Source organism: Xenopus tropicalis, chromosome 7, assembly GCF_000004195.4.
Source record: "Xenopus tropicalis strain Nigerian chromosome 7, UCB_Xtro_10.0, whole genome shotgun sequence".
Taxonomy (NCBI): Eukaryota; Metazoa; Chordata; class Amphibia; order Anura; family Pipidae; genus Xenopus; species Xenopus tropicalis.
In genome coordinates, this window is record NC_030683.2 from 46,776,138 (window position 1) to 46,782,948 (window position 6,811).

Here is a 6,811-nt window from a genome sequence, read left to right on the forward strand (position 1 = left end):
TGCTGTTTAATGAGGCTTTTAAAATACCTGGTTATAGGTGTTTTTGGCCCAAAACAGCAGAACATGGTTACATTATTACCAACTCCCTCAGCTGAGCCTAGCTGTAGTGGAGAAAGGGAGTGATGTTGTTGAACTACCTATTTTTGTTCCAGCCCAATGGGGTATTAAACCCTGTGGGTCCCTCCGCAATTGTATTTTGCCTATGTTTTTTTTGTTTCATGTTGGACATGTTTCATATAACTCCAACATTTCCACAGTGCTTTACATCAGTCCTTCCCCAGTGGAGCTTACACTTTAAGGTACCTTATTACATTTACACTCATTATGGCCACTTTTATCAGAAGACAAATAACCCGCAAGTATGTTTTTGAAGTGTGGAGAGAATCTAAGAATACAGCAATGGGACTTAAAATATAACTTAGACATTAAAAAAGCCCAATAAGATTGTTTTGCCTCCAATAAGGCTAATGCCACACAAAGCGTATGCAGCGCCGGATTTCATATCTGAGCGCCCAGAGGCCACCCTCATTGGTCGCCCCCCGCCATGCATGCGCGAACAGCAACCCCCCCCTCGTTTACGCTTGCATACAGAGCAATGGGGAGAGGTCCCCATTGCTCCATATGGGAGCTACATTTCAAAATTTTGGTGCAACGGGCTGGCATGCTGTCCCCACATTTGTGCCGCCCTAGGCCTGGGCCTTTGTGGCCTCTCCACAAATCCGGGCCTGAGTGTATGGCGTATATTTTCTGCAAGCGTTTTTCGGCTTGCTGAAAAATATGCGCCATATGCTTAGGTCCCTATTCATTGAAGTACGATTGAGTCCGAATGCTAAAAATTCATATATTTTTTTTTTCATATAACTCCAACATTTCCACAGTGCTTTACATCAGTCCCTTCCCCAGTGGGAAGTACCTTATTACATTTACACTCATTATGGCCACTTTTATCAGAAGACAAATAACCCGCAAGTATGTTTTTGAAGTGTGGAGAGAATCTAAGAATACAGCAATGGGACTTGTTATACAGAATGCTTGGGACCCGGGGTTTTCCACTCTTTTTTGTAACAGATCTCTATACTCCAAGTCTACTTAAAATATAACTTAGACATTAAATAAACCCAATAAGATTGTTTTGCCTCCAATAAGGCTAATGCCACACGAAGCATATGCAGCCCCGAGGCCGCCCCCATTGGTCGCCCCCCGCCATGCATGCACGAACAGCAACCCCCCCTCGTTTACGCTTGCATACGGAGCAATATTTTTTTCTAAGTTTTAGAACTGTGCATATTTTCGGCAATTTTTTCCGTTAATTTCTGTGACTTTTTCGATAATTTGTGCGAAAAAATTGTATTGCAACGAGTACGAAAGTTTTGGATTTATTCACACTTCGGTATTGTGACTTTCCTTGGGCCGGGTTGGAGCTGCAGAGTGCCATTGAGCCCTATGGGAGACTTTCCTTGGGCCGGGTTGGAGCTGCAGAGTGCCATTGAGCCCTATGGGAGACTTTCCTTGGGCCGGGTTGGAGCTGCAGAGTGCCATTGAGCCCTATGGGAGACTTTCCTTGGGCCGGGTTGGAGCTGCAGAGTGCCATTGAGCCCTATGGGAGACTTTCCTTGGGCCAGGTTGGAGCTGCAGAGTGCCATTGAGCCCTATGGGAGACTTTCAATGGGCCGGGTTGGAGCTGCAGAGTGCCATTGAGCCCTATGGGAGACTTTCCTTGGGCCGGGTTGGAGCTGCAGAGTGCCATTGAGCCCCATGGGAGACTTTCCTTGGGCCGGGTTGGAGCTGCAGAGTGCCATTGAGCCCTATGGGAGACTTTCCTTGGGCCGGGTTGGAGCTGCAGAGTGCCATTGAGCCCTATGGGAGACTTTCAATGGGCCGGGTTGGAGCTGCAGAGTGCCATTGAGTCCTATGGGAGGCTTCCAAAATCATGCACAGAAGGATCAAAGTCAGAAAGTTTTCTGTGCCATTTACAATTGTTCAGATACAAAACTTTCGGATCGTACCACGATTTTTTGTATGACCACAATAAGAAATTTTCACGCTATTAACGCACATCAGAATTTATCGGATTTGATACAAATTATTCTTAACGTACTTTTAAAAGTCTGAAATTCGGACTTTGATAAATGGGCCCCATAGTGTGGCATGAGCCTAATGATTGCGAATAAGAACACTACCTGTCTGAGTGTATAATGCCAGCAGTAAAAAGGCTGAACTACACAGGATATTTTATTCAGGCTTTGTGGGTCAAACTTTATTTAACCCACTATTTTATATTTTGACCCATGTGAAAACAACCGAATTGTAGGATGTGTTCTGTCTACAAAATCTCCTGTGTAGTTTAGCCCTTAGTAGTAGTGATGGGCGAAATGTTTCGCCAGGCATGGATCCGCGACGAATTTCCGCGTTTCGCCATTGGCGGATTGTTTCGCGAAAGGATGAAAATATTAGCTGCGGAAAAATTCGGCGCACGTCCAAAAATTGTCGCCGGCGTCAAAAAAGAAAAATAATAGCCGCGGGCGGCGAAACAATAGCCGCGTGCGACAAAATAATAGCCGTGGGCGACGAAACAATAGCCGCGCGAGACGAAACAATAGCCGCGCGACAAAACAATAGCCGCGGGCAACGAAACAATAGCCGCGGGCAACGAAACAATAGCCGCGCGACAAAATAATAGCAGCGGGCGACGAAACAATAGCCGCGCGACAAAATAATAGCCGCGGGCGACGAAACAATAGCCGCGCGACAAAATAATAGCCGCGGGCGACAAATTTTTTTTGTCACACGACATTTTCGCCGTTTCGCTCATCACTACTTAGTAGCACTCGGAAAACATTCATGGTGCTTTTCTTTTTAGATAAGTTTACTCACGATCATCTCAAGCAAAGGTTTTGTGGGAAATGTCCGAATGCGTTTTTTTCGTAATGATTGGTATTTTTGTGACTTTTTTGTCGGCATCGCGACTTTTTCGTATATTTTCTGCGACTTTTTTGTCGCGAAAAAATCGTATTGGTTTTTCCACCGTTTACAGTAGCACTCGGAAAACATTCATGGTGCTTTTCTTTTTAGATAAGTATACTCACGATCACCTCAAGCAAAGGTTTTGTGGGAAATGTCCGAATGCATTTTTTTCGTAATGATTGGTATTTTTGTGACTTTTTTGTCGGCGTCGCGACTTTTTCGTATATTTTCTGCGACTTTTTTGTCGCGAAAAAATCGTATTGGTTTTTCCACCGTTTACAAACAATAGCTCAATACGAAAAAATTGCGATGGCGCGCAAAATACGATAAAGTCGCAGCGACGAAGAAATTGCGACAAATACGAAAAATTGTTGATGGCGACGAAAAAGTCGCAAAATTTTCGTTTCCAATCCGATTTTTTCCTTTTCAGAATTTGTGGATTAGTAAATCTCCCCCTTAGAGTCAAGAATTATAAAGTGAAAGAAATCTTAAACATTTGAACATACAAATGTGGCAACCAAAACCTGGCAATCTTCTATGTTAGGCAGTGGGGTTGCTTATTACCTCATTACAAAGTTATTCTATTTTTTTGAGTTTTTTTAGCAGTCCCAATTTGAAAATGAATAGGATAATGTGATTCTTGATTCAAGTTTTTTTTCTCTGTTTTACATGATCAGTTTTTTGCTTCACAAGTTTCTTCATATATAAAGCTTGCAATCATGGTTTTCAAAGAACTGAGTTTAGTCAAGTTTTTTTTAACTGCTTCTTTGAATAATTTACTTTGGTGAATGCAAAAGTTGTGTCTTGAGTGCAAGAGCTCCAGAAGCTTTGGGCAAGGTGCACACTGAAAAAAACAGGCATGATTTGCATTAGTTTCTTTATACTTTGCATCTTATCCATGAAAAATGATTGTTAATTTTTTTTTTAAATATTGCTGAATTTATAACTGATTAAAAGCTGTGTATTTACTATACAAACCAAGGGAGTAACTGTCGTTCTTGATGCCCTTGGGTGCCTATTAATTTAAAAAATAAATAAATAAGAACTCTGCGGAAGTGCAGAAGTGAAGTCACTTGTCACAGGAAGTGACATTACAAGCAGCCCAAAGTGATGTCACGTGTGATGTCACTTCCACATACAGGGGACGCATTTAGGTCCGGTTCCTAGGGTGGCACCAGACCTAAAAACAGAGCTGCAAGTAAGTTTTATTGATAAGCACCTGAATGAAAGTACTGGTTAGTCACTTTAGAGAATAAGAATCTAAGTACACTAAAGATTCTGCTTACATTTATGTTACCAATTCTTTTTTTTCACATTATTGCAGAGATCTAAAGCCAGAAAATATAGATATATATCAGATTTTGGACTGAGCAAATATAACGTTTTTTCTAATAATGCCATAGAACCCCACTGACCTTTAGCTAACTTACATCACTGCTTGTGATTAAGGAATGGCACCTGGCAAGCGCACCAACAGCAATGTAGGGAGTCTGGCATATAAGGCCCCAGTAGGGTTGCCACCTGGCTGGTATTTTGAAAGATATTTAAGAAAAAGATAAAACATTTTAAGAAAGCAAGATAAGTTTTTTTTTCCAGAAAAGGTGACAATACTAGGCTCCAGAAGTAATTCAAGAAGAGCCCTGCAATGGATCTGTAGACTGCTAGGCTGTTGGGGTGAGCAAGTGGAATGAGGAAATGGAATATTTAAAAAGGTATTTTAAAAAAAGTACAGTTAGAATACACTACACATGGCCACACCATGCTATAATGAGTAAAATAACATGTATTATTAAAGTGTAAAAAGAGGTGTTAGCTGGAGGAATGCTGTCTACAACCTTAAAGGAACAGTAACACCAAAAAATGAAAGTGTTTTAAAGTAATTGAAATATAACGCACTGTGGCCCTGCACTGGTAAAACTGGGATGTTTGCTTCAGGAACACTACTATAGTTTATATAAATAAGCTGCTGTGTAGCCATGGGGGCAGCCATTGAAGCTGGAAAAAGGGGAAAAGGCACAGCTTATGTAGGGGTTTACCAAAAACGGGCCCTTAGGACAGGAACCCCTAGGACAGGCCACAGGGTGGTGCTGGGTAACAGGGACACTGGGATGACTGGGTTGTCAATAGTTAATAGGGTGTACACCTGTAGTTCGGGTTATGGCCACAGGGTGGTGCATAGGCCCATATAAGGGATAGCAGCCATGTGCTGTAGGCAGACATTTTGGGCACTGCTCCAGGCAGGAGTACCCCAGGTACAGCTTAGTTAGAAGTTTTGGTAATAGATTGCTCTAGGAGTAATATGTAGTACAACATAGGTTAGAATGGGCAGACATGACCCCTCCAGGAGTGGTAGTGAGGTTATGACCTCCCAGCGTTACATCTGCTGGAGTGTAGGGCCACAAGTGGCTAGGGAAGGTGTACCAAGGCACCACTAGTCCAGGATCTCGGATTTGAGGATGCTTCGTGTGAGTACCGGTGTGGGCCCTGTGGAGATGCTTCTAGCGTGAGTACCGGGGAGGGCTCCAAGAGGGGGTGCCTCCTGTCGAGAGTACCGGGAAGGTTTCCTAGAGGGGAGCATGTGGCGGGAGTACCGTGAAGTAGTCCAACAGAAAATGAGTATCAATGAGTAGTAAGGAGATATGCCCTGCACTGTGTACCAATAATATGTTTGCCACTCCTGGAGAGGACCCTGCCTAAATAAACCGTGCATCTAGTTCAAATACAAGATTGTGTCTGCGTATCTGAGTATCTGCCAAGCCCAGAGGACCACTACCAGCTGGTAAGGAATAACCCCAGGGTGGGGTACATCTGCCAGGAGTACGTGGGTCCCAAGAGGGGCATAACAAGTCTATTAAGTTCCCAGGGGGTGGATTATAGTTCCACAACACCATCCCTGGGTGGAGGCACGCCATTTTAAGGGAGAATCCCTTGTAAACCCCCATAGTAAGCGGGGGCTCAGGACTCCTGTAGCGCCAAGTATAGTGCTCCAGTAGGTAGTGCCACACAAACAAGTAACAGGTGGGCTACACTTACATTGCAGATAACAGATAAGACACCATTGTATTCTACAGGGTTTATCTGTTAGCTGCTATATAACCTGTGCCTTTTCTCCTTTTGAATGGCTGCCCCCATGGCTACACACCAGGGTTTATATAAACTATAGTAATGTTTCTGAAGCAAACACAAAACTTTTACCAGTGCAGGGCAGCAGTACAGTATAGTTTAATTTCTTTAAAATATATACATTTTTTGGTGTTACTGTTCCTTTAATAAATGCAGCTATAAGGCCATTATTTCTTACAGTGTTCCAGGAGGGGAGGAACTAAGTTAGCAGCAATAAGTTCATTTTAATCACTCTGACGAATCCTTGCCTGTCACAAGGGGATCAGCAAAATGTTAATTGGGTTAAATTAGTGAAAAATTGATAACATTAGTAATAGGTCACACCTTGTAGTTCCGCTGAAGTAAAATAAACTGCCTGGCATTTCAGTTTTGTAACTTATAAGCCGAAAAAGCATGGGAATATTTTCCAGTTTAAGGTTAATTTTGGTGGGTCACAGTTGCTCAGTTCCACTTGCTGAAGCCAACAATTATGTTCTGGATCAACCAACTGCAGTTCTAACTTCACTGAGCAAAACAGATTTGGATCAATGAGCGAGTGAGGCACAGTGCAAGGTAAAAGTGTGGATTTTCAGCCTTGCGTCTGGCAGATTTCAGTAGCAGACCTCTGATGAAATAAGAGCAGCCAATACTGATTTTATTTTGGGATTAGGTAGTCTACTAGTTTAAAGGAATACTGTCATGGGAAAACATGTTTTTTTCAAAACACATCAGTTAATAGAGCTGA